The 9,713-nt window shown below is 41.0% G+C and overlaps 1 pseudogene; it reads right to left on the minus strand.

Moving 5' to 3' along the window:
- Nucleotides 1-3,841: 3,841 nt before the first annotated feature.
- Nucleotides 3,842-4,731, minus strand: LOC110202024 (chloride intracellular channel protein 1 pseudogene; annotated as a pseudogene).
- Between the last annotated feature and the right edge of the window lie 4,982 nt (nt 4,732-9,713).

Genomic DNA, 9,713 nt, shown 5'->3' on the forward strand with positions numbered 1-9,713 from the left:
GCTTTGCCCTGCGTCATACAGCCAGTGTGTATCCAGGGTAGGACTTTAACCCAGCTCTTCCTGACCCCAAGGCTGACCCACTACCCAGTATGTCTCATTGCTTCTCCTAAGGAGCATTATCACCACCCCTTTCCCCTAGGTCTGGGGAGAAGCAGAGGGTGGAGTCTTAAGTATCTCTACCTGGTTGTAATGTCCAAAGTCAGATTAAAGGCAGCCATGCGCCTCCCACCTGGCTTCTCTGGTAGCATCAGGGGAAATCTTAGCTTTGATCAGCATGTTTATAACTGGATTGACTTCAAGCCAGCTCTTCCTTTTTCCTTATTTCCTCCTACTTTCTGAGAAGTAAGGATCCCATCCCTGGAGTTGTTCAAAGGAAGACTGGATGACCACTTACAAGGGGTGTTGCAAAGTGGATCCATGAACTAGCTGGACCAGAAGTTCTCAGAAGTCCCTTTCAGTTCTGTTATTTCAGGATTCCTGGCTTCCCTTTTTCTAGTTTTTTTTTTCTTACTGGTCTCCTACACAAATTTTGCTCAGCTATTTTGACATTTTAAAAACACCTGTAAATTTTATTTGTTTACTTTTAAAAATATATGTATATGTGTGTGTATGTGTGTGTATGTGTGTGTGAAACACCCACTTTGGAAGGCATTGTGCTGGTGCAGTGGGAAGAATACAGAGAAAGATCTGTATTGCCTCTGCCTCTGCGGGTTGTTGCTGAGTCATTTCTGACTCTTTGTGACCCCATTTGGGGTTTTCTTCACAAAAACAGTGGAGTGGTTTGCCACTTCCTTCTCCAGCTTATTTTACAGGTGAAGATACTGAGGCAAACAAGGTTAAGTGACTTGCCCAGGGTCACACGGCTTGTGTCTGAGGTTACATTAGAACTCAGGAGGATGAGTCTTCCTAGCTCCAGGCACAGTGCTCTATCCACTGCACCACCTAGCTGTCCCATGGAGCTTACAGTCAAATAGAGGAAATTATATACACACGCACACACACACACACACACACACACAGATTACTAGTAAAATCAATTGATCAACAAACATGTATTAAGCTCTCTATATACCAGGTACATAGACACTAAAGATATAAGTACAAAGAATGAAACAAATCCATATTTTCAAGGCATTGATGCACTACTTTGGGAGAAAACAAATACAAAACAAATACATCCTTTGCCAAGCTTACCCCAGTGCCTTCTAATATTCATTAGAAAGAACTATGGACCTGGAGGCAAGAGATTGAGTAAATAGTCTCATCTCTTTGAGCCTCATCTTTGAGCCCCAATAAAATGGAGATAAGTACACTACCTACATTACAGGATTGTTGTGGTAATAGCCTTTTTGGAAACTCTAAAGTACTCTGTAAATCCAAGTCAACAAACATTTATTAAGCACTTGCTGTATGCAGAGCACTCTGCCTGGTGCTATGCAAAGATAAAAAATGCTCAGTATCTGCCCTCTTGGCATTTATAGCCTAAGAGGAGAGGGTATGACATTTACACAAATAAATATGTGGTGGGGACAAAAGAGAGACCAGCAAAGTGCTATGAGAAATTCCAGGAAATTTATTACTTTTGCCCAAAAAATGATCAAGGAAGACTTCATGGAAGAGGTGGCACATGTGTTGATATTTGAAAGAAATGTGAGTTAGTATTATAATTTTAATGATCAAATAATTGATACAGATATAACTTTATTATCAATTCCTAGAACAGATTGTGTGGCATTTAATTCTATGTATGAATTGACTTCCGTAGATTATAAAATCATCCCCAGACAGATAGGATCATACATTCTTTTTAGATACTACTGTTAAATATTAATAATTCCTTGGGCCTCTATCCCAAAAGGACTGAGTCATTTTCTTTTGATCATTTTCCCCATTTGTAAATCTGACAATATTAATGAACTCACCCAGGTTCTAAGCTATGTTTGGAAGGTCAGTTAGCTAGATGTTGTCGGTATAAATGTTAGAAGTGAAATGATTAATAGTTCCAAATATTTACCAGTTTATGGAAAATATTTTGCCAGCTTTCTCTCCTCTCACATCACATATAGATGTCTGGGAGAACAGCAATTTGTGTGTAGCCACAAGAATTCAGGACAGAAGTTACCAGTTCTCTCCTATCCCTATAGTTTCGCTAAATGAAGCCCTGTGGGTGCTCTCTGTTAGAGGTACAATAAAAGTTGAAAGGGATTTACTCACCTTAAATCACCTATCAAGTGTGTATGTGTGGAGGGGGAGAATTTTCCTGGTGGAGAAGCAAAGTACTTGAAAGACAGATTTAGATTGAGGGAATCTGTAGTGTTGACTGGGTGCAGTCAATGGATCTGATTCACAGAAATGCTATAATAACCCTGAGGCTATGGACTAGTTTACATTATAATTGGAAACATTTCTTTGAAGGGAAGTGACTGCTGAAAAGCTGCAATTCAGTGGATAACAATAATAACTTAGTGGATAAAGCAGCAAAGAAAGGAGGCCAGTAGATGACATTGGCAGCTTGCTCCCCAATAGATCAGCAGATGATATCATTAGCAGCCAGCAGCCATGGTGACTGAAAAAAAAAGGTATTCTGTCTGGGACACAACCCTGGGTTTTGTATATTTCCTTTTCTGTAGATGGTACGGGGATCTGTGGGAGAGTTTGGCTTTGTTTATATTAGGAAGATGGAGAGATATTTTTCTTTGTTGTTTACTTTGTTATTCTGTGTAATTAAATGCTTTTGCTTGGGTCTGGACAAAAAGAAGCATCATGAGCTATGGTTTTGAATAGATGTTGACCCAGAGTACCTTGATCATTGATTTAGCTTTCAGGTGCCCACAATGAGGCAGAATCCAGGCAACAGATAATAAAACAAGGTCAATACAGTATTCAGCTGGCAAAAAGAATTAATTACTTCCCATCTACATGTCCTTGTCCCTCTAATGTAAAGATGTCCCAAGGTGGATTGGGCTGCCTTGGGAAGGGAGTGAATCTTTTCTCTCTTGTGGCTTTCAAACAGAGAATGAACAACTAATCTGAAATGTTGTAGAGGGAATTCTTACTCAGGTACGGGGAAGACTAAATGAACCTGGGGTCTCTTTCAAATCCAAAAATGTATAAATCACTGAATCTATGACCTCAGTGTCTGCATAATATGAGATAGAATTGTTATGCAGATAAAAGCATCTCAGTTTAGTTTTCTTTACCGACATTTGAATATTGCTTTGCAGACAGCAATAATAATAGCTAGCATTTATATAATTCTTTAAGATTTGCAAACCATAGGGGCAGCTGGGTGGCACAGTGGATAGAGCACTGGCTTTGAAGTCAGGAGGACCTGAGTTCAAATCCAGCCTCAGACCAAACACTTGACACTTACTAGCTGTGTGACCCTGGGCAAGTCACTTAGCCCCAATTGCCTAAGAAAAAAAAATTGCAAACCATATTTCATTTTACAGATGAAGAAATTGAGGCAGACAGAAGTTAAATTATTTGGTCAGAGCCATACAGCTAATGTCTGAAGCTGGATTTGAACTCAGGCCTTCTTGACTCCAGACCCAGAACCACCTAGCCGCTTAAGCTTAGGCAAATCTGTAAAGCAGGCCAAGCCTCTCTTTGGGGTCCTGGGTGGTACCCACATCCCCAACCTCAAGGTACCCAGTGGCCTCATGTTGCCTAGGGCCTCCCTACCATCCCTTCCTTCCTCCTCTGACCCTAGTGTCTTATATACCATACCTCTTCTTCTCCCAATTCATTTCAACAGAAGATTTTTTTTGTATTTTAACTGTTTTATTATTGAAATATTTTCATCCTATTCCTTTCCAAAAAAATCCCACTCATTTTCCTCCCCACCCTGCTCCCCAACAACTTTCCCTGCCCTTCTGTACTTTATTTCAAAATTCTATGCTCAGTGGCCATCTTGAAATGTGTTCATTGGCCTTATCAAGCCATTTGTGAAAGAAGTAGCAGGGTAGAGGAGGAAAGAAGCTCTGTCCATGGCTACTGTAGGGCTTTGGCTACTAGCTTGTAGGCCAGCTCTATCTCCTCAGCATCTGGACAGGTACAGGCAAATTCCTCTCTGGCATGAGCATTTCGCAGGTATCTTTGCACCCCTCAAAACTCCTCTGGGATAGAAAATCCCTGATATTTCTTACATACAACCTGTACAATGTGGAGCTTGGGCAGTAGGTTGCAATCAGCCAATGTAAGCTCATCACCATCCAGAAACTTTCTGTGGGAAACACCTTCATCTTCTTCACTTGTCTCATCAATCTCCTCAGGCAGTGGTGATGTCAGATAGTTGTCAAGAACCTTCAGGGCTTTCAACAGCCCCTTTTCCAAGTTGGCATTGAGTGCTGGGTTTGAATTCTTGATGTAGGCAGAAAATTTGGCCAAGACATCTAGTCCAGCTGTGTTGGATTCAGGGTTCTCAGCTGCCAACTTGGGGTACCTAGGGAGACTCAGCACCTCCTCCAAAAACTCTTCAATCTTGTTACTGTCCATGTATATTTCAGTGCCATACGGTAAAAAGGGGAGCTGACCTCCAGGACACAACTTCTGTACTGTCTCTGTTCTCCTCTTGGTGTCTACAGTGGTGACATTGAAGGTGACACCCTTAAGCCAGAGCACCATGAAAAGTCTTTTGGAGAAGGGGCAGTTCCCAATCTTGGCACCATCACTGCCGGCCTTGACGAACAGCTCGAACTGTGCCTGCTATTCAGCCATGGCTGTGACTGGAACCAGCTCAACAGAAGATTTGAGAAGATAGCCCCTTTACCAGAATAAGTGAGGGAGTGTCTCGAACAGTGGCACCTGCAGACACTGAGACAGGCTGGTCAGAAGTTAAAATGGAAGCAGAGAAAATGATGGTATCATAGATTGGGAGCTGGAGGGATCTTTTGTTGTGGTCATTGAGTCATTTCAGTTGTGACCCCACATGGGGTTTTCTTGGCAAAGATACAGGAATGGTTTGCCATTTCCTCCTCCAGCTCATTTTACAGATGAGGAAACTGAGGCAAACAAGGTTAAGTGACTTGCCTAGGCTCATACAGCTAGGAAGTGTCTGAGGCCAGATTTGAACTCATGAAAATGAGTCTTCCTGATTTCAGGCCCAGCGCTTTATCCACTGCACCACCTTCCTGACCATTGGATGTATCTTAGAGGTCATTGAATCTATTTTCTTTATTTTATAAATGAGGAAACAGGCCTTGAGAGGTTGTTTTTCCCAATGTCATGCAGTTTATGCTATCAGAGCCAGGATTTGAACCCACATTCTATGACACCAAATCCAGCATTCTTTCTAATGCTAGATGTTACTTGAATTGTCAATACCCCTCAAATCATGGTATGTAGAATGCGTCCTTCTCCACCTATGGATGGATTTGCAAAGTGAGACAAGTGAAGCAGGTATTATCATCATCATTAATATTATCTACATGTTATATTGAAGTATTATATGATATTAATATATTGCATATTATTTATGTTATAATAATGTTGACATGCTATACGATAATTATTAATATAGCATCACTATAGCATGTTATTATTGGTAATTAATAACTTTAAATGGGAATAACAATAGCGCCTACCTCACAGGGCTGTTATGATGTAATTATTATAACATTCTATTGTACTATTCACTATAATGTAATATTGTAATAAAGTATTACTAAATTATTATTAATAATAATATTTTACCAGGCATTTGATTTCTTTAGTACAGGGAGCTCCTAGTAAAAAAAAACTCTTCTCAATGTAGACTTGCATCTTTTTTGGAATTTATCATTGCAGAGCAATACTTAGGCCACTGAGACTTTAGGCGACTTGCCAAGAACTGCACAGAAATATGTGTCCTATGTGGGATTTGAATCCAGTTCTTCCTGAGCCATAGGCCAGCTCTGTAGGCACTGTCTCAGACTTCAAGTGTGTTCCTCCATTTATCAAGGAGGAAACTGAGGCCCTGAAAATTGAAGCAACTTGCCCATGCTCATATAGCTAACATGAGCAGGAGGGAGGGTCCTCAAGCTCCAGTGCACTCTCTCTCTATTATCCCTTCCTACAGCTCTGTCCTGTAGCCAGGAATAAATCAGAAGAGGAAATATTAAGTGGTCAACAAGCATGTATTAAGTTCTTACTGGGTACCTAGCACCATTCTAGGCACAGAAATGAAACAGCCCCTGCCCTCCAGGAGCTTACATAGAAGCACCTAGGTGGTACAGTAGAGAGAATACTGGATTTGGATTCCGGAAGACCTGAGTTCAAATATAACCTCGGATACTTACTAGTTGTTTGACCCTGGATAAGTCATTAGACCTGTGTTTGCTTCAGTTTCCTCAATTCTAAGATGGGTATAATAATAGCATCTACCTCCTAGGGTTGTTGTAAGGATAAAATGAGATATTTGTAAAGTGTTTTGCAAATCTTCAAGTACCATATAAATTCCTCTTCTTCTTCTTCTTCTTCTTCTTCTTCTTCTTCTTCTTCTTGTTATTATTATTATTATTATATCTCAAGGTCTGTCCCTTGGACTCTGCCAGCAACTTGCAAAGGACATTCCAAACAAGAGGCACCCAGACTTCCTAGGATCGACACTTTAGAGGCCACCTAACGCTTCATTTTACATAAGAACAAACCAAGACCCAGATTTTCCTAAAGTCCCACAAGAGAAGGCTCAAGCCAAGTCTCTTTGACTCCCAATCTACTGCTTTTCTCACTTGTCTATGATGTTTTTGAATAAAAAGTCCATTCTCAAGCCATAAGAATCTTCCAAAATAAATCTCGTTTGACCTCCCTCGTAGCTACATTCATTACTAGATGAATCATCCACTCTGCTGTCGCCTAAGTTCCAAGCCTATTTATTGGTCTATCATTCATATGGCTACTTAACTCTACTTAAAAAAAATCCCCATTCCCTTTTCAGCATTTTTTCCCTCCCTGCAAAAACCCACTTTTCCAGATGGCCTTCACTCTTTGCCATATGTCCAAGCTACCTTCAGCTTTTTGATCTTTGCCGGCTCCCTTTGCCGCTATTTTCCTGCCTTGGTATAAATGACACCTTTGTGTCTAGTGACTCAACTACATTTCCAAAGCTTTTCTCATTTGCTTTCTTCAGGATTCAAGTTTCACATTCACAGGTACTCTTTTTAAAGAGTGATTAATCTGAAGTCATAAACTTGAGGGTCTACTAAGCTATGGCAGAATGAGGCTGAATGTCTTTGATCTCTTTTTCATTGGGCCATCCCCCACCTCCAATCTAAATCAACTCTTTGAAGTGATGTTCAGCTTTTCTGAAAAAAGACAAAATGGAGGACCATGGTAGGTAGAAGTTTTGAGCAGGGTTCATCAGGGAGGGAGTGGATGGAGATAAGAATTTTTCCAAGAGCTTGTTTTATAAGGGCTGGTTCCAGCTGATGATGGTTGGATTCGGCATCTGTAGTAAGAGCAATATTATGGAATAAATGGTAGTGGACCAGCCTTCTAGTCAACAATAGCTGGATTGAAGTCCAGCATTTGACACACATGAGCTGCATGACCATGAATGAGTCATATAACCATTTAGTGCCCCAGGAAATTTTCAAAGGCTACAAGTTTCCCTATGAGTTGCCAATATGAATTGGTAGTGGGCATTTTCACATCAATGCTGATAAAAAGCATATAGACCCAAACAAAAAAAAAACCACCAAACCTAGACAATAATCGAAGTTGAAAGCCAGTGCTCTCTATTTTGGCTGTCAATTTCAGGGTGGCAAACCCAAACCAATGCTCATTCCTTTCTCTATAGTCCTATCCAAAGAAAGAAAGAAAGAAAGAAAACAAAACAAAACCAACAACGTTTCTAAATTCTTTCCAGACATGATATGAATTGATATTCAGGTTCATTTGGCACAGTCCAGAAACAAAAAATATCTGCCTTCTAACATCACACCAAGAAGGGCTTCTAGGTTCTCAGTTGCTCTGGCCAGAGTCTGGTGTGATATAAAAATCAAACACACACACACACACACACACACACACACACACACACACACACACATACCCCTAGCTCAGTATCTATAGCCAACAACCCTGAAATTCCAACCCAAAATATTCCATACCATGGAATATTTCATACCATGAGTAAAGAGGACCCAAAACTGGGGAAGTTTGCTTGGTGTCCAAGCCTACCAGGCAGGGATGGTGACAAGGGTGTTGTTTTTTTTTTTTTGGCAAGAGGAGCCTCAATTCACTTTTCCACATAACAGAAGCCTCCTCTTCTAGCTAAGTAGCTGGCTAAGTAAACTCTGCATGTACAAGAACCAGTGATGAATTTCTTAATTTCTACAGACAGTGGGCACCCAGTACAGAGTGCAGTCAACCTGAGCTGGTTGGGGGCATTACCGAAAGCCCTGTTTTAGCATCTCAACTTACCAGTAGGTGGCAGAAAGTAAAAAAAATGTTTAATTCTGTTTTGCTTTAGGGAAGGTCCAAGTATCAGAAGCCAATCCCCAATATTCCCCCCACATCTGTATGAGATTAGAAGCCAGGAGGGAAGGATTTGTGGAGGTGATGGATCACTTACTTGGACTTACTATGTTTTTAAGTCATTTCGTCCGTTTCCCCCCTGAGGGTGTGAGGGATCCTGGGGTATAAACCATTTGATGCATTTTCTTATTTTTACAACTTGTCATAACAATCGAGGCTACATTGCTGGAGCTGTCTCTGCCCCCAAGCTTGGGGGAGCCATACCCTTTGTCATGAGTCCACAGGCACCCACTCAATTTTCTTCAGTAAAGATGGTAGTAGAATTAAAAAAAAATTAGTTCTACTCATAACCTCAGTGTCATCCTTGACTCTTCGCTCACACTCTCCACTCCCAATCTGTTGCCAAGTTTTACAGCCACCTTCCCAGCTTTCATATAAGTTCCCTTCTCTTCATTCACACAGTTGCCACTGTGGTACAGGCCCCCATACCCTCATACTCAGATGATTGCAGTTCTAAGCCATCCTCCACTGAGTTGCCAAAGTGAACTTCTTAAAGCATAGGTGAAGCCATGTCATCCCATCTTCCAGTGGCTCCCTATTACCTGAAGGATCAAATATTTGGCATTTGAAGCATCTGGAAGCTACCTTTCCAGTCTTTTAATCACTTCATGATCCACCGTCATTGGTCTTCTTCTTATTCCTCAAACAGGACATTCCATTTCTTCAATCTAGATCTCCAACTCCAGGTCTTTTCACTGCCTGTCTCCTGTGCCTGGAATATTCTTTCTCCTCATCTCCACCTCCTGGCTTCCCTGGCTTCCTTTAAGACTCAGCTCAAATTCCACCTTCTGCAGGAGGCTTTTCTGATATTTCCCCTCACCCCCATGCCTACAAAATATATTTATAGCAGCTCTGTTTGTAGTGGCAAAGAACTGGAAACTAAGGTGGCAGGGGTGGGTTCCCATCAACAAGGGAAGAGATGAACAAATTATTCTGCACTAATGTAATGGCAGAATGATAAAAGGGCTGTTTCAGAGAAACCTGGGAAGACAGATACGAACTGATGCAGAATGAAGTGAGCAAAACCTAGAGAACAATTTTTATAAAAACAACAAACTTGTAATAAGAAAAAAGCAACTCTGAAATACTTAAGAATTCTGATCGATGCAATGACCGATCATGATTCATTGCACCAATGATGAATCATGCTGCTCATTGCCTGACAGAGGGGTGATGGTTCCAGATGTGGAAGGAAA

Source organism: Phascolarctos cinereus, unplaced genomic scaffold, assembly GCF_003287225.1.
Source record: "Phascolarctos cinereus isolate Bilbo 61053 unplaced genomic scaffold, phaCin_HiC Scaffold_9;HRSCAF=440, whole genome shotgun sequence".
Lineage (NCBI taxonomy): Eukaryota > Metazoa > Chordata > Mammalia > Diprotodontia > Phascolarctidae > Phascolarctos > Phascolarctos cinereus.